The 25,956-nt window shown below is 40.1% G+C and overlaps 1 protein-coding gene across 2 annotated transcripts in view; it reads right to left on the bottom strand.

Moving 5' to 3' along the window:
• The window catches only part of chrm3a (cholinergic receptor, muscarinic 3a), a 430,205-nt gene that overhangs the window by 351,247 nt on the left and 53,002 nt on the right, over positions 1 to 25,956 (bottom strand). The window contains exon 1 of one of the 2 annotated variants that reach the window (XM_060932874.1): positions 9,743 to 9,869. The exons of the other annotated variant lie outside the window; for it this stretch is intronic. The gene's annotated coding sequence lies outside the window, so the exon portion shown is untranslated. Of the gene's footprint in view, positions 1 to 9,742; positions 9,870 to 25,956 lie in introns of those variants that run through there. 2 annotated transcript variants of the gene reach the window in all.

Genomic DNA, 25,956 nt, shown 5'->3' with positions numbered 1-25,956 from the left:
CGACTTCACGATTTAATCAAAACACTGAAAAACACTATGTGTACCGTAAGTTTGTCCATGATGACGCGCAGAATTGGGATAAGTGATTTGAACCATAGATGAAGGTGAATGAATCAAGGAGAAGGTGATGGAGGTAAAGAAAGTCAAAGAGGGGAAGGCAAGCAGGCAGGCAGGCAGGAGGTTAAGGAAGTGACAGATGAAAGAAGAAAAGTACACTACCGTTCAAAAGTTTGGGGTCACTTTGAAATGTCTTTATTTTTGAAAGAAAAGCACTGTTCTTTTCAATGAAGATCACTTTAAACTAATCAGAAATCCACTCTATACATTGCTAATGTGGTAAACGACTATTCTAGCTGCAAATGTGTGGTTTTTGGTGCAATATCTCCATAGGTGTATAGAGGCCCATTTCCAGCAACTCTCACTCCAGTGTTCTAATGGTACAGTGTGTTTGCTCATTGCCTCAGAAGGCTAATGGATGATTAGAAAACCCTTGTACAATCATGTTAGCACAGCTGAAAACAGTTGAGCTCTTTAGAGAAGCTATAAAACTGACCTTCCTTTGAGCAGATTGAGTTTCTGGAGCATCACATTTGTGGGGTCGATTAAATGCTCAAAATGGCCAGAAAAATGTCTCGACTATATTTTCTATTCATTTTACAACTTATGGTGGTAAATAAAAGTGTGACTTTTCATGGAAAACACAAAATTGTCTGGGTGACCCCAAACTTTTGAACGGTAGTGTAGGTAAAGGAAATGAAGTGAAGGAAGAGAGGGGAACAAAGGAAGGAGTAAAGAAAGGATGAAAGTGAAGGAAGGAAGTTACCGATGAGGGAACAGAAAGCAGGTGAAGGAAGGAAAGCAAAAACAAAGGAAGAAGGTACGTAAAACAAGTGACATGAAAGAAGTAGTGAAGGGAGAAAAAGGAAGGAAAAGGGGTGAATGTAAAGGAATTGAAGAAAGTAAACCAAGTAAAGTAAACCAGGTGAAGGAAAAAAGGAACAAACGAATGAACAAAAAAAGTGAGAAGGTAAAGCAAGTTAAGCGAGTGAAGGAAGAGAGAAAGACAAAGAAAGAAGAGACGTGAAGGAGAGGTAAGACAGTACGCATGTGGCTGCCCTGCTCTATACTGGGAACGAGCTAGGAACAGGGATTAGATCAGACACTAATCCATCACAGACTTTAGAGTCAAATTACACCCTAAAGGACAAAGGAATTTCCAGTACAACAGGAAAAGCTTTGGGTCCAGATGCCGGAGCAAAACTCAAAGGCTGGAGACAGAATTAGGCAAATGACCCAACACACACACCGAGCTTGCCCACGTTAGTCACCGTCACTCCAGTGATTAGACGGAGACTGATCCGTCCTTATATAGAAGCGCTGAGCGATTTACACCTTTCCATTTCAGCTCGAGAAACATTTTCCCCTGAAGCCCTTTGTTTTTACTGGACGCGAGATAATACACCTCCTCGTCCTCTTACAGTAAATAATCCCCATGCCTTCCTCGACTTTCCTCATCCGGCTATAAATAGCGTGTGTGGGTGCACGCACAGTGTTACCATCGAGCAGAAGGGGACATCTAAGCCCTTCCCCCCCAACAAAGGAAACTCATTAACGTTGGAATTCACCAGAAGAAACAAATATCTGAGTGGGTCATCAGAGTACATACCACACACAGTCATGAAAACACAAAGCTGAGGAGAGGAACAGACAGTAAAGGCGATAAATAAGATGTAGAGAGAACAATGATGGACAACAGCTCCATTTACACCATTTCCATAGTCTAATAATCCATTAACGATCCGTTTGCCTTAGTTTTATTTCCTTAAAACAGACCCGTAACTGATTCTGACCATTTATGTCCTAAATAATCCCATATTTACCGGTACGTCTGAAACTCTTCTCCATACGACGTTATAACTCGGGTTATACCCTGCTATTAAAACACAAGTCAAAGTTTCACATCCAGTAAACAAAGAAGGAAAACACTAGTGTGTGCTGTTTGAGGAAAATAAATCAAAAATCAAATCATGTGTCATTACTATGTAAGGCTGATTATTTTCCCATAACAGCATGTCCCAAAGTGCATCAATCTGTTAATGATTCTCATTTTTAATTAATTCAAGAATAACAGGGTTTTTTTTTTTATTCATTTATGGTTCTTTCTATGATGAGGGGTTACAAATGCCATACACCAGGTTTGTGGTTGTGTAGCATGATTGAGAATAAATAGAAATAAAAACCAAATCTATATATTTTGTGGTACGTGTATGTCTGTTAGATAGTATTGATAAAAGGAGCAAGGTATCTTGTTGGATTAAAAAAAAAAAAGTTTTTAAAAATCAATCAATGTCTGTCAAATAACGTGCTGTTTTGGAGACCCGTTTTGTGACAAAATTAGTGCTGGTATTTCAATCCAGTGTCACGCTAATAAAATAAAATTTCACTCTAACATACTGATAGACCAACTTAAACTTAAACACAAAAATAAATAAATAAATTTTATTTTTTTCACGGTCCAAATCCTGCGCTCTGATTGCCTAGCGAGTGGGTTAGTATCCTAAGGTACGGACCTCAATTACAGACCCCGGTTACGGACCTCTGGCGACTCACTCGTTCACAACAAACATCTCATCTCATTATCTCTAGCCGCGTTATCCTTCTACAGGGTCGCAGGCAAGCTGGAGCCTATCCCAGCTGACTACGGGCGAAAGGCGGGGTACACCCTGGACAAGTCGCCAGGTCATCACAGGGCTGACACATAGACACAGACAACCATTCACACTCACATTCACACCTACGGTCAATTTAGAGTCACCAGTTAACCTAACCTGCATGTCTTTGGACTGTGGGGGAAACCGGAGCACCCGGAGGAAACCCACGCGGACACGGGGAGAACATGCAAACTCCGCACAGAAAGGCCCTCGCTGGCCCCGGGGCTCGAACCCAGGACCTTCTTGCTGTGAGGCAACAGCGCTAACCACTACACCACCGTGCCGCCCCTGTTAGAATTTGGTAAAGAAAAAAAAATTTAATATATTATTTACCAGCTTAAGGTCGGTCCGTATGGTGAAATACCGTGACCTCAGACTTGAATACTGACCTCGACCCAGAGGGCCTCGCTCAGTACTTTCAAGACCTCGGTCACGGTATTTCACAATACGGACCTCCCAGCTGGTAAACAACATGTATTACTATTACTCTTCCCAACTTCATGTGAGCACTGATCAAAAATTGCATCGCCATGTCCTAATGGTTAGAGAAGCAGCTTTGGGACCAAAAGGTTGCTGGTCCAATTCCCTGGATCAGCAGGAATGACTGAAATGCCCTTGAGCAAGGAACCTAACCCCCAACTGCTCCTCAGGCTGCTCTAGGTACGCTGTAAGTTGCTCTGGATAAGAGCGTCCGCTAAAAATACCATTCATTTTTTTTCCTTTCTTTGCATATTTATCTATAAAAACTGATCTATTGTTCTTATAATTCTCCCCAGGTGGCATTTTTCCTGCCCCATCCCAATCATACAATGAATATTGAACTTGACTTCCCATCCTGTGGGAATCCCACAAGGTGTCTTTTTTTAAACAAAGAGTCATTGGTCAACTCAGGATGTTTGGGGGGAATCAATTTCAGAATGGTAACCATAACTCCACTTCAGCCTAGAATGCATCACCTCACCTCAGCACTGATTATGTTCCTAAAACAGGACTCCCTTGAATGTTTCCCCCCATTCCACCTCCAGAGACGAGCTTGTAACGTTCCATTTATTGTTCTAGAAAAACCCCTTCTGACCAGTCAGAACCAAAACTTCAACACTGCCGTGCTCCAACATGCCACCAATTGTGAAAAACAATCAGTTCAGATATAAAATCAGCTCGGTCTTATTTTTATCCCCCGCTTGGCCAAAGGCCCGAAGCGGGATTGTGTCGTGGCGATGTCTGTCCGTCCCGGGAAGGGTGCTCGCCTTCTGAAATCAACTCCTCTCACAATTCTTGGAGGAATTTCATGAAACTTGGCAGGATTGTGTTTTTATTTTTGATTTTATCAGGGCTCGAAATTCATATATTTTTTTCACCAGCCAGCCGGACTAGTTACCTTCCAAAGTAACTAGCCAAACAGAAAATCAACTCGCCAAAATTTGCTCATGTATGAATTTTACTCAGCAGTGAAAGTAACTTATTTCTTGCCGTTACTATTATTTTGAGTCATAGTGCGCGAGCACTGAAAAATACACCTAATTATTTATTACTGTCTACTTATCAAGCATTCACTACAACTTCTTATCACTCAGTGGTACTAGTATAGTACTTTACCACACTATCACTCTTTCATCCACCTGTATCAGTTTTTGATTATAAATAAATTGCAAACACATCATTTCAAACAATACAATTGTTTTAATCACTTTTTTTTAGCTGAACAGTTGAAAACTAACTTTTCATTTTGGACATTCTCATACATGTCAACCTATACGGAATGTCCGTATTTTATATACGGATTTGATTCGATAAACGTAGTATACGGGCGTATAAATAAAAGTTATACGGATTCTTTAAAAAAAACTTCAATATTTATTTAGAGCTATAATCAATTCCCACGATGATAAAAGAGCGCATAACATTTACAAACGTACTGTACACCACAGACAGCCAGTAAAGAGTCTTATGAAATCGCGCGTTATCTTGTGGTAGAGAGACTTCGTTCCACTTTTGATCATGCACAAACCGCATTGCGAGAATCCCGCCAACCGGGAAGTCATAGACATATAAACATAGACGCCGCCTTCTGCGTAGAATCATACGTCATCCTTGCCACCATATTGGATGTGGCAAAGTGGAGATTCTTCAACCGTCTCTGGTATAGCGTCTAGACAGTAGCCGAGAATAAAGATGCCTCATTCATGTGCTGCGTTTAACTGTACCGACAGGTTTACCGTCCAAACGAGATCACATGGGATTACCTTTCACAGGTGAGACTGGAAAAATACTTTTCATTGTATTTGGTCATTATAACGTAATTTTACGAACAGATTTTTCTGACTTTGTGGCTAATATGAAGTCTCACGCATAATAGCCACTCGGTGAAACCTGTCTCCAAACAACAAAGTATTTCCTTCGTAACTACGCTGATAACACTTTGTGTTTTTGTCAAACATTGGAGCTTTGTATTCATTCTGAAGGTTTATTGTTATTAATATTGAATAAAAAGTAACTGGGATATATCATTGTTAATTATCATTCAAATTTTAGGTAAATTATTTTTATTTGCATCTTATACGGATTTTATAAGGGAAATACGGATTTTGGAGGTTGGTTATACAGGTTTGATTGACCAAAGGTTGACATGTATGCATTCTGTCTACTAAAACACGTTGGATACCAGCTGCGCACATTGGCGCAAGATGGTTAAGCAGTGGGCTCCGCGCACGTTGTCTGTCGAGTGAAACACGGAGGGAATTCACTTCAGACAGAATTCAGAGACAGGTCAGAATGAGTTATATGCAATGTATATTGAGGAAAACATGTTGCTTTTGGTAAATTGACGTTAGCAGGTGTGTTATGATGAAAGTGCATTTTTTTTTTTCAGAGACAGTACATTTTTCTTTCCGGTACGGCCAAATCTTCTAGTGGTACACCGGACCGGCCAGGACCGGCTTACTTTCACCCCTGATTTTACTTCTGTCAAAAATAACACAAAAGAGAGTAGTTACCATTGTTCGCATTTATTTCAAGAACCGGAGTATTTTGATACTGTTGTTAAATACATAAATGAGAACAACACAGAGCACCATAATATAATATCAACACATAATAATATATTGGACTTTTTCCCCCCGGTCTGCAGGTTGAGATGTCTGTAAACCAATCAGGATGCTCTTTGTCTCGCATGCGCTTCATGAACAGGCACACGCGCAGTCTCTCTCGCACTCCGTCATATGCGCGATGCAGACATTAAATATTTCACGTGCACGCGCTTGCTCTAGATTCCAGGAGATATTATCCAATTTGCGGGCATCAGGGAGCCACTATCAATATGCAGGAGACCATACATGTCAACCTCTGGTCAATCAAACCTGTATAACCAACCTCCAAAATCCGTATTTCCCTTATAAAATCCGTATAAGATGCAAATTAAAATAATTTACCTAAAATTTGAATGATAATTAACAATGATATATCCCAGTTACTTTTTATTCAATATTAATAACAATAAACCTTCAGAATGAATACAAAGCTCCAATGTTTGACAAAAACACAAAGTGTCACTCTAATGTTCTGAATTGTACTCCATGACAGCTTTATTAGCAGTCTGCACCAATACCTCACGAGGCTGCATGTCACAGCAAGTGTCTGTGTTGATCTTGCCGGAGTGCCCATTCAGAATCTTTTCAGTCGCTAGTGAAAGTCGCTCAGGTGGAAAAACGCTTTTCAAACAAAATGTTACTTCCCGGTTGGCGGGATTCTCGCAATGCGGTGTGCGCATGATCAAAAGTGGAACGAAGTCTCGCTACCACAAGATAACGCACGATTTCATAAGACTCTTTACTGGCTGGCTGTGGTGTACAGTACGTTTGTAAATGTTATGCGCTCTTATCGTCGTGGGAATTGATTATAGCTCTAAATAAATATTGAAGTTTTTTTTAAAGAATCCATATAACTTTATTTGTACGCCCGTATACTACGTTTATTGAATCAAATCCGTATAAAATATGGACATTCCGTATAGGTTGACATGTATGTAAACACATCGATTAACACAGACACGGCACGCGCTTAATATGTGGCGGCTTTAGTTGATGGTGCGTGTCTGAATCTTCGCTTCATATATCTTTTTATTTTCAACTAGCCAGCCGGGCTGGCTAGTGACAGGAATTACTTGCCAAATGACAAATTAAGTTGCCTCGGGCGACCGGACCACCGCGAATTTCGAGCCCCGACTTGCAGCCCTTGATGAACAACCTTGTACTTTCACAATTTCACGAAGGTGTGATTGCATTCTGACAACTTCCCTCACAAATTTGATTCCACGCTGGCCGAAAGGCTTGAAGGGGGATTATACATCATGGCGATGTCCGTCCGTCCGTCCATCCCGGGAAGGGGGTACTCACTTCCGAAATCAACTCCTCTAAAATTTTTGGAGGAATTTCACAAAACTTGACAGGACTCTGGTGTTATGCATGTCAGTAGTACGCATATTGCAATTTCGTTCAATTCAGTCGCATTTTACCAGAGTTACCGTATGGCACAGCTGCCAGCGGGGGATCCTGTGCTCTCAGAGCGCTCGTTATGAAATAAATGCATGTCAAATCAAATTGGCCAATATTTAGGAAAGTCAGGAGAAGCCATTGTCTAGTATTGGATGAGAACGAGTGTGGAGTTGAGGATCGTGAGAACGAGCAGCTCCAGCACACTGATCGTGATGTTCTGTATAATTCACATGGATTTCCTCGAGGGCAGAACAACAAGACGAGGGAAATTAAAACGGGACACTTCAAGACTGAAATGTCAGATCCCATAAAAGGTCTCTGTGCTTTCAGACAGAATATAAGTAAAACGAAATCACTTGCTAGATAATGTGATGCTGCTTAATTAAATTAATGATTGTGTTTCCCATATAATCTATATACACCGCAGTTCTGGTTGAGGTTCTCACTTGCGCTTTAAGGGTGTGCGAGATTAATTAGCTTATATAAAACACGAATGATTACCATCTTGGTAATAATTAATAAAAAATACTCACTCATTTTTAAAACCTTCCTTGCAGATTTCCAAATGCCCAGTACACGCATACATATACCCATAAGAAAAAAGTAAGTGTTTGGATGAGCTGATGGAGCAGGTGGCAGTCATGTTTGTTCACTGAGGCACATCTAACAGACCAACAACAGAGAAAATTGAGTAAATTGAGGAATATATGCAAAAGGTTTGTGAAAATAAGCCCATCTCAGTTTATACTATACACTCACATCCCATATATATTGATGAGCCTTGGGGGCCCCTCATGACCCGGTCACCGGTTGTCCTTTGGATCCTCGGACCCCTTTTGGTAGGCACTACCAATCTACAATCCGAGATGGATTGATGCAAAGTGGAAAAGTGTGCTGTGGTCAGACAAGTCCACATTTCAGATTGTTTTTAGAAATGATGGCTATAGTATCCTCCAGGCTAAAGACGTTGTTATCGGCACAAAGTTCAAATGCCAGCATTTGTGATGGCATGGGGGTGTGTTCGTGCCCATGGCAGGAGTAACTTGCATATCTGTGAGGGCATCATTAATCCTGAAAGGTACATCCAGGTTTTGGAGCAACATATGCTGCCAACCAGGAGACGTTTTCAGGGATGCCCCTGCTTATTCTAGCAAGACAATGCCAAGCCGCATTCTATATGTTACAACAGCAGGGCTGCATAGAAAAAAAGAGTGTGGGTGCTAAACTGGCCTGCCTGCCTCACATTGAAAATATGTGCAAAATATGACAGAAACCCTGGACTGTTAAGCAACTTAAGTCGTAGATCAAGCAAGAACTTCACTTTCATAAGTTCAACAATTGGTTTCCTCAGTTCCCAAACGCTTACGGAGTTTGTTTTTAACAAAAATGGTTATGAAATACCATGGTAAACATGCTCCTATCCCAACTTTTTTGGAATGTAGTGCAGGCAACAAATTCAGAAAATCAACATTTATTTACAAAAAAATAATTAGTTTGAACATTAAATATCTTGTTTGTAGTGTTGTTAAATTGGATATCGATTGAAAATGATTTGCCAATCACTGCATTCTGGTTGTTTGTTTTAAATATACACACAGTACCCCAACTTTTTTGGAATTGGGGTTGTATTTTTATAGTATGAGGTCCAGACTCGTACTGTTTCTCTCTGTCTCACACACACCGTGGATTCAACTGCTTCAAAAGAAAACACAAATGAAAATCTGCTGCTGCTTGGCTCTCACAGGTTGAGTCACACACTGATATTGGATTTCTATCACATTTCATGCACATACAGAGTCCTTTTTCCTTTCTATTCCACAGAACAGGGATTGATACAGCTAAAGCATAGCAAGTGTATATGATGAAAGGTGTGGAGAATCGTAAAAGATGAGTGAAAACAGAGAGAAAGAAGACGCGTGCAAAAGAAAAAACGTGCGTGCACACACACACCCCATTCACCATCATGTTAGACTACAAAAAAAGACCCATTAAAGCAACAAATGATTTGTTGAGAAAAGGTAAAAATAACATGCATACCAGTACTTTCCTAAGATATTTAATAAGCCCTATTCAGATGGGGTTAGCGTGAATAATGCAGTTATTCTCGCAGGATTTTGCACTTTTCCTTTAGAATAAAGACACTCCAGGAGGTGTTCGCTCTACTCGATCGTCTCTTGGCTGAAACCAAAACGAAACCAGATACTGGCTGATTTTAATTAAAAGACACAGAACAATAAATATAAAATATTTAAAGGTTGCGGTCAGAGAAATTGTCAGGGTTTCCAGAAAGTTATTAAATTCCTAGAACAGGTACAGCTTACTTATACAGTTTGTTATGGTCATGTGACCTACTAATGAAAAGCTCAAGGCCAACTACACCATGCATTTATAATAAATACCAGTACAAAATAATCCATTTTCAACTTGCAATCAGTTAAAACAAGGTTCATGTAGCACACATGGAGTTTTAATATATGACAAACATACATCATATATTCTGAAGACACGCCCATCTCTGTGATTTATACAGAGATCACTTACCCTGGATGGATCCATCATAAATCACTACCTCCGGAAACATGTCTGGAAATCTTCATTCAAGAATACGTTATTGGAAACAAAGAAATTCATCTCTTCGAGCTGTAACTCTTTCCCTTTTCAGTTTGGTCTTGCCCAATCCCACACACTATGTGACTCTCCCATTTAACACGTGATGGCTGCTGAGTGGGTAGTGTAGGGTAGGGTAGGGTGGGGACAAACACATCCTTCCTCTGAATCACTTTCAAGCCAGTGGCATCTTCTCAAACTGCTGCTCGTCACACAACAGTGTAACACGCTGACGAATGTGCTATCCGCCCTCTTTCACATACATGAGCTCAGAGACACCCATGATTGGCTAGTGTCACTGTGATTGACAGAAGAGAGAGAATAAATGCTGTCCCTCCCATCCAGGAGGACGCGCTGATGGTGAATTGCCAACCAAGGCAGGTTAAAAGACCTGCTGGGTCTCGGAGATCGCAAACAAGGACACTTGACATTTCAAGGTGTCTTGTTTTAAATCAACATTTTACAATCTTAATTTAAAAAAAAAATCTTAGAAAGTATAATGACTAGTCAAGACATCCTTCAAACACAGATTTATATTTTCATTTGTGTTTGCATTAATGTACCAAACTAGCTAGCTACATTTACCTCATTTGTTTGACTAGCTAACAAGCTCACTATACTTTATTCCATTATGCTAGCGACCACATTTTACCCGAGTTGTACATTAGAGCGTTTTATGGTTAGTTTAACCATGTTTGGTGTTGTTTTATCATGTACACTACTAGGTGATGGAGCGATTAGGTTTTTGGGTTGTCACCGTTAGTGAATGATGCCATCGTTTTAAAATTGTACAACCCCAAATCGGGGGGGGGGGGGGGGGGGGGGGCTGGTATGTTGAAATTGAAACTAGACGATGATTTGTGAATAATCTTTGACCTGCATTGCACTCAAAACAATACAACAGCACATTGATGTTTTATCTCCGAAAATGTTTCTTTTTTTCAAAAAGAAACATTTTTCAATTTTGATTCTTGCAACATATTCCATAAAGTTGGAACAGAAGCATTTAACGCTTTATAAATGTTTCCATTTCTTCTCATAACTCGTGAGATGTGTTTCAGGTGTTATCTCCCCCGATTCTTCCTGCAAACAGGTCTTAAAAAGTGTGAAATAGTCATGACGAGGTCAACGTCATTTTTCATTTCTAAATTCTCCACACATTCTCTATTGTGGACAGAGTGGACACGCCCTCTATAAAGGAAGAAATGTGCGCACAGTGTGGTTTTGCATTGTCTTGTTGAAATCTTCCTGGAAAAGATGTCGTCTTGAAGGCAACACACGTTGCTCCAAAATCTCAGTGTACTTTTCTGCATTAATGGTCCATCACAGAAGTTACCTCCACCAAGGGCACTGACCCAACCCCATACCACGACACACCCTGGCTTTTGGACTTCCTTGTAACCGTCTGGACGGTCGTTTTGGTCTTTGGTCCGGAGCACATGGTGTCCATTTCTTCCAAAAAAAGACCTGGAATACTTATTCGTCTGACCACAGTACACATTTCTACTGTGTGATGGTCCATCCCAGATGCCTCCGAGCCCAGAGAAGTCGACGGCGCTTCTGGACACCTTTAACATAAGGGTTCCTTTTTGCACAGTAAAGTTTTCACTGGCGTTTGTGGATGCAACGCTGTATTGTAGCTTGATGAAAGGTCTGCCAAAGTAATCCTGAACCCATGTGGTTCAATCAGCTATAGATGAACGTTGGTTCTTGATGTAGTGAGGGATTGGAGATCACAGGTGTTCAGATTAGGCTTGAGCCCTTTGCCCTTTATACACCAAAATTCCTCCAGATTTCTTGAATCGTTTAATATTATGCACTGTAAAGGGTGAAATATCCAAATCCATTCCTATCTTTCTTTGAGGAACGTTGTTTTTAAACATTTCAATAATTTTCTCATGGATTTGTCGACAAACTGGAGATTCTCAGCCCATCTTTGCTCCTCAAAGCCTAGGCCTTTCCTGCATACTGATTTTATACCAAACCATTATTACAAATTACTTGCTGACATCACATTTCTTCACCGTTTTACCTCATTACTAGCCCTACTGTAAATTGCCCCCATCCCAACTTTTTTTTTTGGGAATGTGTTACAGGCCTGAAACACAGGAATGGACGTGTAAACAAATGAAATGAAATTGAGGAAACAAAACATGAAATATCTTGGGTTTGTTCTGACTGCAATGAAATACAAGTCCGAGTAACTTTAGAAAATCACAGCTTTTTTATTTTTAATTTGCATTTTCCATACCGTCCCAACATTTTTCTGATGTGGGGTTGTATTACTTTAAGTTAGGATTAAAAGCATAAAAGCGGTTTATAATAAACTCACTTTTGTACGACTGTAGAAGAAACATGGCTTTATATAAAAAAAGACAACGTGCCTGCAATCATTTAGTTCCACATCTCGCGCGCACACACTTTCAGACCTGACAGAGAGATTGTCACGGTTATCAAAACGCATTTGCAGTGCTTACTGGATCTCTCAGATTCTCTCAAAGCATTACAGGATACGCTGCAGTATTTCCCAACAGGTATAAAAGTTATTCAAGCCAGATCATGAACATACGACAAGGCATTGGTGAGCTCGATGTAGAGGAGTCATGCACTTTAATAACCGAGCAATCTTGTATCTGTGAAAGTGGCGATGTGGAGGATAAGCAGCACAGATATGAACATATATGGTGCTGGCCAGATGTAACAGTCAGTATAAGATATGATCAGTTTAGATGCTTATAAGGGCAAGTTCTGATGCTGAGAGACCTGATGTTGCTCTTTATTCTTTACTGAATTATTTGTTTTGACGTGAGAAATCCAAATTTGGGAATGAAGAAGGTCCGCGTACTTTTTCGTTCATTCATTATTCCATTTTGGAAGTCATATGAGAAATAAAAAAGGACTCATTTATGAATTTTTACACTTGTGAAATGGAATCCAGAGCCATGTTTTGATGTATTTTGTGTTATTGAAAAGGAGTCATTGAACAGCAGAAAAAGGGAAAAAGCAATTTTGAAAAATGTCGTTCTGAATTGCGTTTTAGTTTATTTAGAACTTAGGTTTTGGGTGACCTGGAAGCCTAAGCTTGTGGGCGGGTTGGGAGCGTTATGGTTTGTTTATTCTCATCCGCATGACATGGCATCTATGGAGGCATATTCCGACTTAATTTGCGCAATGTTGCGAAGGCATGCAATGCATGCAGATATTTCACAGCACCTCAAAAGACATTGGCGCAGGACATGGCTGTTCTGTTATGAGAAGACCATGTACTGCATAGCATCCATGATCCATGAACTCACTGGAGGTCGATCTATCATCGTCGTCGTCGTGTGTTGTAAGTGAGACATGAGTGAGTGCGAGCCAGGTGGTGTAAATTTACTTCCGGGTGAAATATAGGATCAGTCAAATGAAATTCAATAAAGGAATAAATGAATATTACAAAATAAGAAAACGATCAGAAATGCTGTCCACTTTTCTAATACTACTATTTGATGATGGCAATACATTTCGAAAACAAAATAGAGCCATTTCTGCTTGTAGTGTTTGAAATAAAACACCAAGCTGCACCCTTTTTTAAATTTCATCTTTCATTCCAAAATAAAATAATGAATGAACGAAGAAGTACACGGACCAAAGAACAGTCACCAGAACATTTTATCTGCACCATGAATGAAGGAATACCACAGAGCTAGAACAATGATGAGCTTGAGCATCTGGGACATCAGCTTTCATGTCCTTGAAGATATGATTCCCCCCATAGTCGTCTAAAGGAAAAGTAGCTTCAACAACTGTAAAAAATAAAATACCACAGAATCAAAGTTTCCATTTGGATCTGCTCGTAAAATGTTTGCTTTGCAGGCAGGTATGACAGATGACCCTTTCACAATCAGGAACACGTACCGTACGTTATCTCGAAACCCTGATCAAAGTCAAGCACAATCTTTCATCCAACTCCAACACTCCTGTTGGTGGTACAGCGCGTAGCGTCGCTGCCAGACAGGTCCTGGGTTTGATCCTGAGCTTGGACTCATGCGTGTGTAGAGTTTAACGTTTTCCCTGCATTTGTGACGGTTTCCAAAGGGTTCATTCCATTCGATTACATTAATTAAATTAAAATGTTAAAAAAAAGGTTCAAATAAGCTGTATTTAATAATGAAATACATTAGTAAATATTTAATTAGTAAAGGGAGTAACATTCTGATTATTCATTAAAATATAATTTTATGCATATCATTAAGTAATTAATTTATTCATTCATTCAAGGCAGTGTTTTAGGCACCTCCATTAAAATAAAATACTAAATATGGCTTTACAGAAAAAGAAACTTAATATTTAAAAAAAAAAGCCACAGGTACTGTTAAATTCCGTTTAATACTTTTGATCAAAATGCTGTACAGATGTATAGCATAATGCAGCAGGATGATAGCCTGGCAAGCCAGACTAAATGTGAATATTTAGTCTGGCCTCGATCCGTAGACATTTCCGAAGGGGGTAGGAGGAACAACCCGCTGTCTTTCAAACTGTCTCTGTGCGTATAGGCCAACGCTCTGACCAATCAGCGCAACAGTGACTGTGACGTAGTCAGAGCGACAGAAAGCAGTGGGGGAGGCCTTGAAATAAATAATTTTTCAAAATGCGTATTAATTAATAAACAGGTTCTAGATATTAAGAAGTTTGGAGATAATGACCACAAGTTTGGAGTCTGTACCACATGTACTTTTTTCCCCAAGTGTTTTTCAAGAGTTTGCTTAAACTGTTTTTGAGAATTTTTATTTTTATTTAGTGGTGTTTGGTGAAATAATTTCCCTTAAATTTAAAATAACGGGAAAATAAGAAACAATCAAAAAGTAATGTTTCAAAGCTGTTTATTAATTCTTCGTACTGCACAAACTAGCCCCATCCTTTTGGCTACGAGCGGAGCCAGCTGGTAGATCAGACTTTTGCCATAGCCGGTCGGCAAAACAGCGAAAACGTCCTTCTTGAAAAGGAATGAGCGGAGAGCCTCTTCCTGCTCATGTTTCAACGAAAACTCCAAGTCTAATTCTTCTAAAACTGATTCCAAAGCGGAGTCAAACGCGCGCTGTTCACTAGCGGTAGCCATCTTTCCTGCTGTGCTTTCTCCAGCGTCGCGCAGCTTTGTCGTCACTCCTGCAAAAGCCCGCCCAAACAATCCAAACAAAAACCTTGCGTTGTGATTGGCGGGCACGATTTGATGCCCGGGGTGTTTTTGTTTATATGGTGCGAGGCTAGACCCATTCGCTAGGCAAAAATATTTTTGGCCGCTAGGCGGGTGGGTCTAGTTTACTAGGCTAGCAGGATGATCAAAAGGTTAAAAGCTATCAAATAAACAAAAAAAAAAAAAAAACATTAATTCCAACTATAATAAATTCAATCCGGTCCTGTAACAAATACAGAGAAAAGATTGGAATTGGGACACACACACACTTTCAAACTTGAAATGTTTCCATATAAGAGATAAGTTTCTGAATTTTTTTTGTGTGTGAGGATTAATTTTATGATTACATTTTATTATTCTACCCACATTCACTGGATGAGCGAGCGTGTGCTCTAATTGGCTACTCGACTACTAGGCTATTAGCTCATATACCATGAGTAGAAAAAACAAAAAATGGTGGAGTATGTTGCTGAACCAACCAAGGATGAAATAAAACACTACTCAAACAAAACCCCAAAAAATACAAAAGCAACAAAATATGAAATTAAGTGTTTAATTGTAAGATTTTTTTTTTCAAAAAGAATTATTGCATTTTTACAAAATTGCTCTGGTCATTTCGCCGGTTTGCTTACATTCTAAGCAGAAATGATTGGCAGATGTTTTGTATAAAGTTTTTTTTTTTATTTATCGAATTTGCAAAAAATAAAAATGCTCCGTTTCTCAAAATAAAACAGGTTATTCCACTCACTCAATCTCGTCATACATGGATTATAGACAACGAGGTGCTGTGCGTCTCGTTGACCATCAGCTCATGTACAACTCAATTTCGTGGAATAACTTAATTATATTCATAATATTTATTAGGAACACCCATCCACCTGCTGTTTTATGCAGTTCTCTAAATCAGCCAATCCCTTGACAGCAGCACAATGCATCAAATTATGCAGAGCTTCACTTTAAACATCAGAATGGGAAAAATTATGATCTCCAAGTGTGACTTTCACTGTGGCATGGGTGTTGGTTTGAGCCAGATGGGTGGAAACAAATACCTTGTTGATGAGAGAAGTCAGATAAAAATGGCCAGATTGGTTCGAGCTGCCAGGAAGGAACGGATATAGTAACTTATATAATCGCTCTTTACAACCGTGGTGAGCAGAAAAGTATCTCAGCACACAACAGCAGAAGAGCACATTGGGTTCCACTTCTTCAGCGAAGAACAGGGATCTTAGAATCAAGAACATTCAGCCATGATGAATGAAAAGCATCTTGTCAGAGTCAAGCAGGTCCAAACACCGAGTGGCTGTTGAATCCGGGAATGAAGAATTGACAAGACATTAGCTTTAAAAGGGCTTTTTTAAATCTTATATTTTTTACAGAAATGCCCTTCAAATAAAGGTTTAAGTCTTTATAAATCACTACATGAGCGTTTCACGGATTATATCGCTCAGGAGGTTTCCTTGCCATTTGTCACAGCGCAGACACCACTACCTTTTAACAGTCCTGGACTGATAATGCTGCTCGCATCCGTCACTGTGTGTGCAGACAGGTTTGATTTGTGATGTCTGATCTGATTTTTGAGCGGACATTATTCAGCTGGAGAATCTTCTTTCATTTTAAGTATAGAGGTAATACTGGAAATGATGAAATATGATGGAATTTTGTAGCTAAAAGTTTATTCACAGTAGGCCGTGTCTGATCAAACAAAATCACCCGGTGAATCACGGCAGAAGGAAGATTAAATAGTTAAGGAGCGTTATGGGGTTTTACTCACAACCTCCTGCTAGAATTAACAAGAGTGCTCCGAAAGCACAATATCCCTGGCAGCTGTGCCATAACTCTGGTAAAATGCGACTGAATTGAACAAAATTGCAATACGTGTATTACCGACATAAAACAAAGAATCCTGCCAAGTTTCATAAAATAATTCCTCCAAAAATTGTGAGAGGAGTTGATTTCAGAAGGCGAGCGCCCTTCCCGGGACGGACACCACCATGACAATCCCCCTTCAGGCCTTTCAGCCAGCGGGGGATAAAAATCGTGAGGGAAGTTGATTTCAGAAAGCAAGCACGCCTTGATGAAATTGCCAAAGTTAATAATAAAAGGGCATAACTCTGGTAAAACTTGCCCAAATTAAACGAAATTTTAATACGCGTATAACTGTCATATAACAAAGCCTTTTGCCAAGCTTGGTGAAATTCCTCCACAGATTGTGAGAGGAGTTGATTTCAGAAGAACATACACTCATGAAATTGTCAAAGGACAAATTATTTAAATCAAGGGTCAAAACTCTGGGAAAATTTTCACAAATGAAATTAAAATCGCAATATGCGTATTACCGTCCTATAACAAGGCCTTTTGCCGAGCTTCGAGAAATTCATCCAAAAATTCTGAGAGGAGTTGATGTCAGAAGGCGAGCACACCTTCATGAAATATTGTGAAAGTACATGGTTGTTAATCAAGCGCTGTAACTCTGGTAAAATGCACTGTAATCCCACATTTTGTTTTAACCTTACGGTCAAGTTTACGGCTCTGAGTGACCGTCTCCCTCTTTCAGCTTACAATGTACAGGGTAAACTAATGGGGACAGACATTTTATTCTTTGCTGAATACATTTTTTTTTTTGTAAAGAGTTTCTTCCAGATGGCTTCGCCAACAATGACGAGTTATCCTGACAGAAGCTGATATCTGAAAGATCACACAGACTTCGAAGCTCAGCTCCGTAGCAGATTTGATTGTCTGTATAAAAAAACCCACTTGCAATTGAGTATAATTTCACTTTACAGTTTCGAGACCCCGAATTTGATCATGAGCTCTGCAACCTCACGGATTTAACTGAACTACCTGAAAAACCAACTGTGAAGGTCATTCTTGTGTTTGAGTTGATCTCACTTTCATGAAGTGCAAGTGAAAATCAGAATGATAGTGCAAGTACAGCAGATACTGAGCTGCTTCATCACAGGAGACAAGAAAGCCATGGCTTGAGTTTTCCATCCCCAAATTCTCTATGGATGTTGAATATAGACTCAGTCAAGGGAATTTAAACTCTCTTGCAGATGGAACATACCTTAAGGCATCAAAGGAGTTAAAACATGGTATTCTCCAAAGGCTGGGAGAAACCATGTACTCCAAAGCATACCCAACAATGAAGGACTTCGAAGCTGTAGCCAAGGCATTAACAGCAGGGTCATCCTGGTCTTCGAGAACCAGCATCACCCTCTGGTTACTGTGGATGGAAAAACAGCCTAAAGGATAAGATGGGCAACTACAGGTCAAAAATGGAGAACCCTGGGACGTCATGGTGAATACTGGTAAATGAGAAAGATGCTCTCCTGGTGGTGAGCCACCAAACAAGAACATCAAGAAACTGAAGAAAGGGGAAGTCAATTATCTGCCTGATTTTCCAGACAGACACAATGGCACCAGCCTTGAAATGGCCAGACAGCTATAGGTGGATGAAATGGAGAGGAGGGGGGGGGGGGGGGGGTGGAATCCTCATTCATCAGAAGATGGGTGGTGAGCCACCAAACAAGAACATCAAGAAACTGAAGAAAGGGGAAGTCAATTATCTGCCTGATTTTCCAGACAGACACAATGGCACCAGCCTTGAAATGGCCAGACAGCTATAGGTGGATGAAATGGAGAGGAGGGGGGGGGGGGGATGGAATCCTCATTCATCAGAAGATGGGTGGTGAGCCACCAAACAAGAACATCAAGAAACTGAAGAAAGGGGAAGTCAATTATCTGCCTGATTTTCCAGACAGACACAATGGCACCAGCCTTGAAATGGCCAGACAGCTATAGGTAGATGAAATGGAGAGGAGGGGGGGGATGGAATCCTCATTCATTAGAAGATGGACTTTACATTGCCTCTCAGAAGAAAAGAAGTTGTTAAGGATAAGCCTCCTGTAAGCTAGCTGGTCCAGCGTTGGCCAGCACTCTTTGTAGAAAATCAGGTAAGGTTATGTCTCAGATTAAAAAGAATGTTTGAAAAATGGGGCAGCACGGTGGTGTAGTGGTTAGCACTGTCGCCTCACAGCAAGAAGGTCCTGGGTCCGAGCCCAGCGGCCAGTGAGGGCCTTTCTGTGTGGAGTTTGCATGTTCTCCCTGGGTCTGCGTGGGTTTCCTCCGGGTGCTCCAGTTTCCCCCACAGTCCAAAAGACATGCAGGTTAGGTTAATTGGTGGCTCTAAATTGACAGTAGGTATGAATGGTTGGTTGTCTCTGCGTCAGCCCTGCGATGACCTGGCGACTTGTCCAGGGTGTACCCTGCCTTTCGCCCGTAGTCAGCTGGGATAGGCTCCAGCTTGCCTGCGACCCTGTAGAACAGGATAAGCAGCTACAGATAATGGATGGATGTTTGAAAAATGCAGCCATGTGTTAAACTTACAAAATGTTACTCTATATATCTAGCACTCACTAAGGGAATGTAAAGGATTGTTCTACTGAGGCAGTGTCTTGACATTAAAACATGATTTATTGGTGTCTCTGTTAAAGGTCGACCAAGAATTCAGCAGAGTGGTTTGGAAAAACCTGAAACAGGAGTTCTAGGAGCCTCTTGATCATCATTGCCCTCAACTCGTTGAAATCTTCAGGTCAAAGAGAGGCCTCAAAGGACACATTTTGGATGGTCTTTTGCGACAAACAAAGGTTTGTGAATTGAATATTACCCATCTCCGTGTACAGTTGTCTCGAGCGAGGACTGTTTGGAGTGAGAATTGTTGTCAATGTTACAATGTTGTCTTTGCGGTCACTGCAATCCAGATATCAGACATTGCTGACATCAGGTGCCTTGTCCTGAGAGGGCTTCCAGAACTTCTTGATAACCCAGTGGACTTCAAGGCTTGTTTTGTAAGTTATATCACTGGATTATAACTTCTTTTCTCCTACACACTGTACATAAACTGGGCAATAATGCAGTTGAGGAGGAGTTAACACACAGTGGCTAAGACATTTTTGATTCAACTTAATGAAGATAAAATTAGTTTATGATTGAAAGTGTCTGAAAACATTTTCAAATACGTCTCAGTGTTGTAAATGCATATCCTGATTTGAAAATGTCTAGTCAGTGGTTCTTGTTTCATGTTCTTCAGTTCCATTTCTCTTGATCTCATAAGCATCCACAGAAGTTTTAGTCAAAAACACATTTACACTGTAATTTTCTGTAAGACCTCCAAGCCTTATGTACAGTGGTGCTTGAAAGTTTGTGAACCCTTTAGAATTTTCTGTATTTCTGCATAAATATGACCCAAAACATCAGATTTTCACACAAGTCCTAAAAGTAGATAAAAGAGAACCCAGTTAAACAAATGAGACAAAAATATTGTACTTGGTCATTTATTTATTGAAGAAAATGATCCAATATTACATATCTGTGAGTGGCAAAAGTATGTGAACCTTTGCTTTCAGTATCTGGTGTGATCCCTTTGTGCAGCAATAACTGCAACTAAACGTTTGCGGTAACTGTTGATCAGTCCTGCACACCGGCTTGGAGGAATTTTAGCCCGTTCCTCCATACAGAACAGCTTCAACTCTGGGATGTTGGTGGGTTTCCTCACATGAACTGCTCGCTTCAGGTCCTTCCACAACATTTCCATTGGACTTTGACTTGGCCATTTCAAAACATTAACTTTATTCTTCTTTAACCATTCTTTGGTAGAATGACTTGTGTGCTTAGGGTCGTTGTCTTGCTGCATGACCCACCTTCTCTTGAGATTCAGTTCACAGACAGATGTCCTGACATTTTCCGTTAGAATTTGCTGCAATCATTCAGAATCCATTGTTCCATCAATGATGGCAAGCCGTCCTGGCTCAGATGCAGCAAAATGGGCCCAAACCATGATACTACCACCACCATGTTTCACAGATGGGATAAGGTTCTTATGCTGGAATGCAGTGTTTTCCTTTCTCCAAACATAATGCTGCTCATTTAAACCAAAAAGTTCTATTTTGGTCTCATCTGTCCACAAAACATTTTTCCAATAGCCTTCTGGCTTGTCCACGTGATCTTTAGCAAGCTGCAGATGAGCAGCAATGTTCTTTTTGGAGAGCAGTGGCTTTCTCTTTGCAACCCTGCCATGCACACCATTGTTGTTCAGTGTTCTCCTGATGGTGGACTCATGAACATTAACGTTAGCTAATGTGAGAGAGGCCTTCAGTTGCTTAGAAGTTACCCTGAGGTCCTTTGTGACCTCGCCGACTATTACATGCCTTGCTCTTGGAGTGACCGTTGTTGGTCGACCACTCCTGGGGAGGGTAACAATGGTCTTGAATTTCTTCCATTTGTACACAATCTGACTGTGGATTGGTGGAGTCCAAGCTCTTTAGAGATGGTTTTGTAACCTTTTCCAGCCTGATGAGCATCAACAACGCTTTTTCTGAGGTCCTCAGAAATCTTCTTTGTTCGTGCCATGATACACTTCCACAAACATGTGTTGTGATGATCAGACTTTGATAGATCCCTGTTCTTTAAATAAAACAGGGTGCCCACTCACACCTGATTGTCATCCCATTGATTGAAAACACCTGACTCTAATTTCACCTTCAAATTAACTTCTAATCCTAGAGGTTCACATACTTTTGCCACTCACAGATATGTAATATTGGATCATTTTCCTCAATAAATAAATGACCAAATATAATATTTTTGTCTCATTTGTTTAACTGGGTTCTCTTTATCTACTTTTAGGACTTGTGTGAAAACCTGATGTTTTAGGTCATATTTATGCAGAAATGGAGAAAACTCAAAGGTTTACAAACTTTCAAGCACCACTGTAGATGCACATTGTCCATATTATTATTATTATTATTATTATTATTATTATGCACATATGTCGGGCTGGATTAGGTTTAAAATGAATGTTTACAAATGTGTTGCATTTCTATGCAAAATGCTGCACCCTTAATATCACATTGTTTATTTTTATTTCTAGGCTGTTGATGAGGATGACTTGTACAAACATGTGCCACTTGGAATCCTCTGCTTTGAACAGGAGGATGTAGCACAGCATCCACTCAATCCATCATCTGTGGGAATTATCTTGGAGGGAAATGTTATAATTGACAGTCTCGATAACCTGCCCCAGGCCATGTGCCTACTGTTTGGATTGATGTATGCACTGCACTTAAAACTACCCTAAGTGCATGATCAACACTTTTCATTTCATTCAACAGGTCCTGTTGAGTTTGGGTAAGAAGGAGTTAAAAGGGAAGGTTCTAACGCTGACAAATCAGCTGGCCATGTAAGATATAAAGGATGTTCTCGTGTCAACCAGAAGGTTGTTTCTATGGTCACATTACAGTTGATCTAGTATCGCTTGTTTTATCAATTTGATTTATTTTTCTTTTATATGTGTAACAGGATCAGACCGTATACAAAAAATAAGCCCTGTTCATAAACAGGTTGTTGATCGTTCAGAGTGTTGGCAAGTGTTCGTCACAAAGCTTTAATCCCAGTGTTTTGTAATATGCAAGGCAGTGACATTATCTTGTTGGTCTGTATTTTGTTAACCTGCAAAAATGCGACATTTTATGGCCATATTACAGTCATGTGATGTTTGTTTGTTTCCTTTTTTTAGGGGGTTTATTTTGGTTTTATGTGAAACGTTTTATGATTTATGTTGGTGCTGGCCAGGTGATATATCTGACAATTGTGGCATATTGTTCTAAGTAACAAAGGATCAAAAGACTCATCTTTAGGTCTTTCTTTTGTTCACATTTACAGCTTTAGCAGCAATAGATAAACTCAGAAGATTAAATTAAAATAGCAAAAAATGAGTTATGTAAACATACATTTCAGTTATTCTACCATGATGAGTATAATTATTCTAACATGCAGCATTAGTTTATTATACTAAAACTTATAATGCAGTACAATTTAAATGCTTAAGTACGCTCAACTTAAACTTGTTTGGTTTTTTTCAACAATACTTTTTTTTTTTTTTTTAGGGTAACGGGTTACCTCAATTTTTTAAGTTCATTGAATTTATTTGGGTTTACAGTGTGAGCAAATTGAACAAAACAATATGCGTACTAATGACATAAAACAATGCCTTTTGCCAAGTTTGGTGAAATTCCTCCAAAAATTATGAGAGGAGTTGATTTCAGAAGGAACACACACTCATGAAATTGTCAAAAGTATAATTTTGTTAATCAAGGGCCGTAACTCTGGTAAAATGTGACCCGATTTAACAAAATTACAATATGCGTATTACCGACATATAACAAAGAATCCTGCCAAGTTTCATGAGATTCCTCCAAAAATTGAGAGTGGAGTTGATTTCAGAAGGTGAGCACGCTTCCCGGGACGGACGGATGGAGAGAAATCGCCACGACATAATCCCCCTTCGGGCCTTTCGGCCAGCAGGGGATAAAAGCCACCACACACACACAAAACTAGGAATGCAGTTAACAGTAGCTCTGCCCTATACAGACAAAGATCCGATGTATCATGACCCTCAATGTATTGTATCGTCAGCGAATGGTAGACTGAAATATTATACAGTAATGTGCCAAATCCGCCACAAACGTTTACACTGCTATTGATTCAATCTTTAAAAATATATTTTACAAATCCAAGTATAATCTTTTCAACTGTTACAGGATAGTTCAAATTCATCCTTTTATCCTCCGATATCTGCTCCACTATTTTTGCTGGTATCTGATCAGCACCATCTCTAATAAATAAATAAATAAATAAATAAATATCTGTACATCCAAATAAAAGCAGAAATGTATATAAAGTACATAAACGAGTTTCAGATGTCCCTGCATAGTGGAGAGTCCAAGATCCTCTCACTGTGTTTGACAAAAAGAGGCTCGGTGCTGGTTTTTCACACCAAGTGTTACTTGTAGGGTGCTGATAATTTTGAAAACAGTGTTCTGCCTGGGGGAAGAGGCACTAATCATTCATAAATAAATAAGCAAGCATGAATAAGCTTATAATTACATGAATGTGTTTATATTATTTTTGTTCATTTTCATGAGGGCTGCCCTGAACTTGTATTTAAAAACACTGAGATCTTTATTATTACATAGTTTTTAAAAAATAAATAAATAAAATAAAATAAAATAACCCTACACTTTTTTCCCCTCTACACTGAGTTGGTACCTCAGCTGGCAGGGTCGTCCCCATCATTACAGTAAGAGAAGCAGGTGGATAAAAATGCAGCATGACTCCCGATTGGTGCCGCTGTAGAAATAATGAGTAAAGCCTGAGATTCCATCCCACAGAGAAACGCCGAGTGCCGGAGCGGCGCCAGATTAAAATATGCCTTTGACAGGCGAGAGGTCGTAATGTATAAAAATAAACCAAGGTAACGGATGAGTTCAAGCGCGCGCGCACACACGTTCAATTAATGCACACTCGACTGTTTGACACTGACTTACGACCTAGCACTTTTAAGCACACACACACCCTCCAGGAAATAAACACAATCCTAAAACTTGAAGGGTAAAACATCCCAGCTTGAACATTGCAGTTCTAGAAAGTTCGATCTGTCAAAGTTTTGGTAACCTTTTTTTTTTTTACATGATTGTAAAAACATTCCTACTTGTGTTTGCATGACTGCTTTTTTTTTTTTTTTAAACACACAGGTAAGCAATTTAAAAAAAAAAAAGCCCATTACCCATCTTTTCCACAGTTAAAGCAAAAACTTTACAAGTCACGTTTCTAGCTTAGGTGATTTTCAGACTACAGTCATAACGAAATGTAAATAAACATTTATTATTTTTCACAAGACCCCGCTGACTATTACACGCCTTGCTCTTGGAGTGATCTTTGTTGGCCGACCACTCCTGGGGAGGGTAACAATGATCTTGAATTTCTTCCATTTGTACACAATCTGTCTGACTGTGGATTGGTGGAGTCCAAACTCTTTAGAGATGGTTTTGTAACCTTTTCCAGCCTGATGAGCATCAACAACGCTTTTTCTGAGGTCCTCAGAAATCTCCTTTGTTCGTGCCATGATACACTTCCACAAACATGTGTTGTGAAGATCAGACTTTGATAGATCCCTGTTCTTTAAATAAAACAGGGTGCCCACTCACACCTGATTGTCATCCCATTGATTGAAAACACCTGACTCTAATTTCACCTTCAAATTAACTGCTAATCCTAGAGGTTCACATACTTTTGCCACTCACAGATGTGTAATATTGGATCATTTTCCTCAATAAATAAATGACCAAGTATAATATTTTTGTCTCATTTGTTTAACTGGGTTCTCTTTATCTACTTTTAGGACTTGCGTGAAAATCTGATGTTTTAGGTCATATTTATGCAGAAACATAGAAAATTCTAGAGGGTTCACAAACCACCACCACCACCCCTCCTCCCCCTACCACCACCACCCTACTCAGTAACTTTATTATACTCCCACTCCTCCTCTACTACTCCTTCTCCTTCCACTACTCATACTCAGTAACTATTATACTCCCACTCCTCCTCCTACCACCACTCCCATTACCACTCCTCCTCCTAAATACTCCTACCACTCCTTCTCCTCCTAATACTACTCCTACTATTAATCCTATTGCTACTACCACTCCTCTCCCTCATACTACCCCTCCTCCTCTTATTAATACTACTCCTACTTCCATTCCTCCTACTGCTACTACCACCACCACCACCACCACGCCTCCTCCTACCACCCGTCCTACCATTACTCCTACTACTACCACCACCACCCCTCCTCCTACCATTCCCTCTCCTCCTCCCCCACCACCCTTCCTTTTACCACTCCTCCTCCCACCACTCCTACTTGTACTACCACTCCCCCTCCTCCCACCACCACAACTCCTCCTAATACTACTCCTACCACACACCACCACTCCTCCTCCTACCACTCACTCATACTACCACTACTCCTCCCACCACCACACTCTCCTACCACTCCTGCTCCTACCATTACTCCTCCTACCATTACTCCTACCACCACCACTCCTCCTACTGCTACTCCTACCACCACTCCCCCTCCTCC

The sequence above is a fragment of the Neoarius graeffei genome, chromosome 11 (genome assembly GCF_027579695.1).
Source record: "Neoarius graeffei isolate fNeoGra1 chromosome 11, fNeoGra1.pri, whole genome shotgun sequence".
NCBI classification, from domain to species: Eukaryota; Metazoa; Chordata; class Actinopteri; order Siluriformes; family Ariidae; genus Neoarius; species Neoarius graeffei.
Note: the sequence above shows the minus strand (reverse complement) of the source record. Positions and strands in the feature narration are given on the sequence as shown.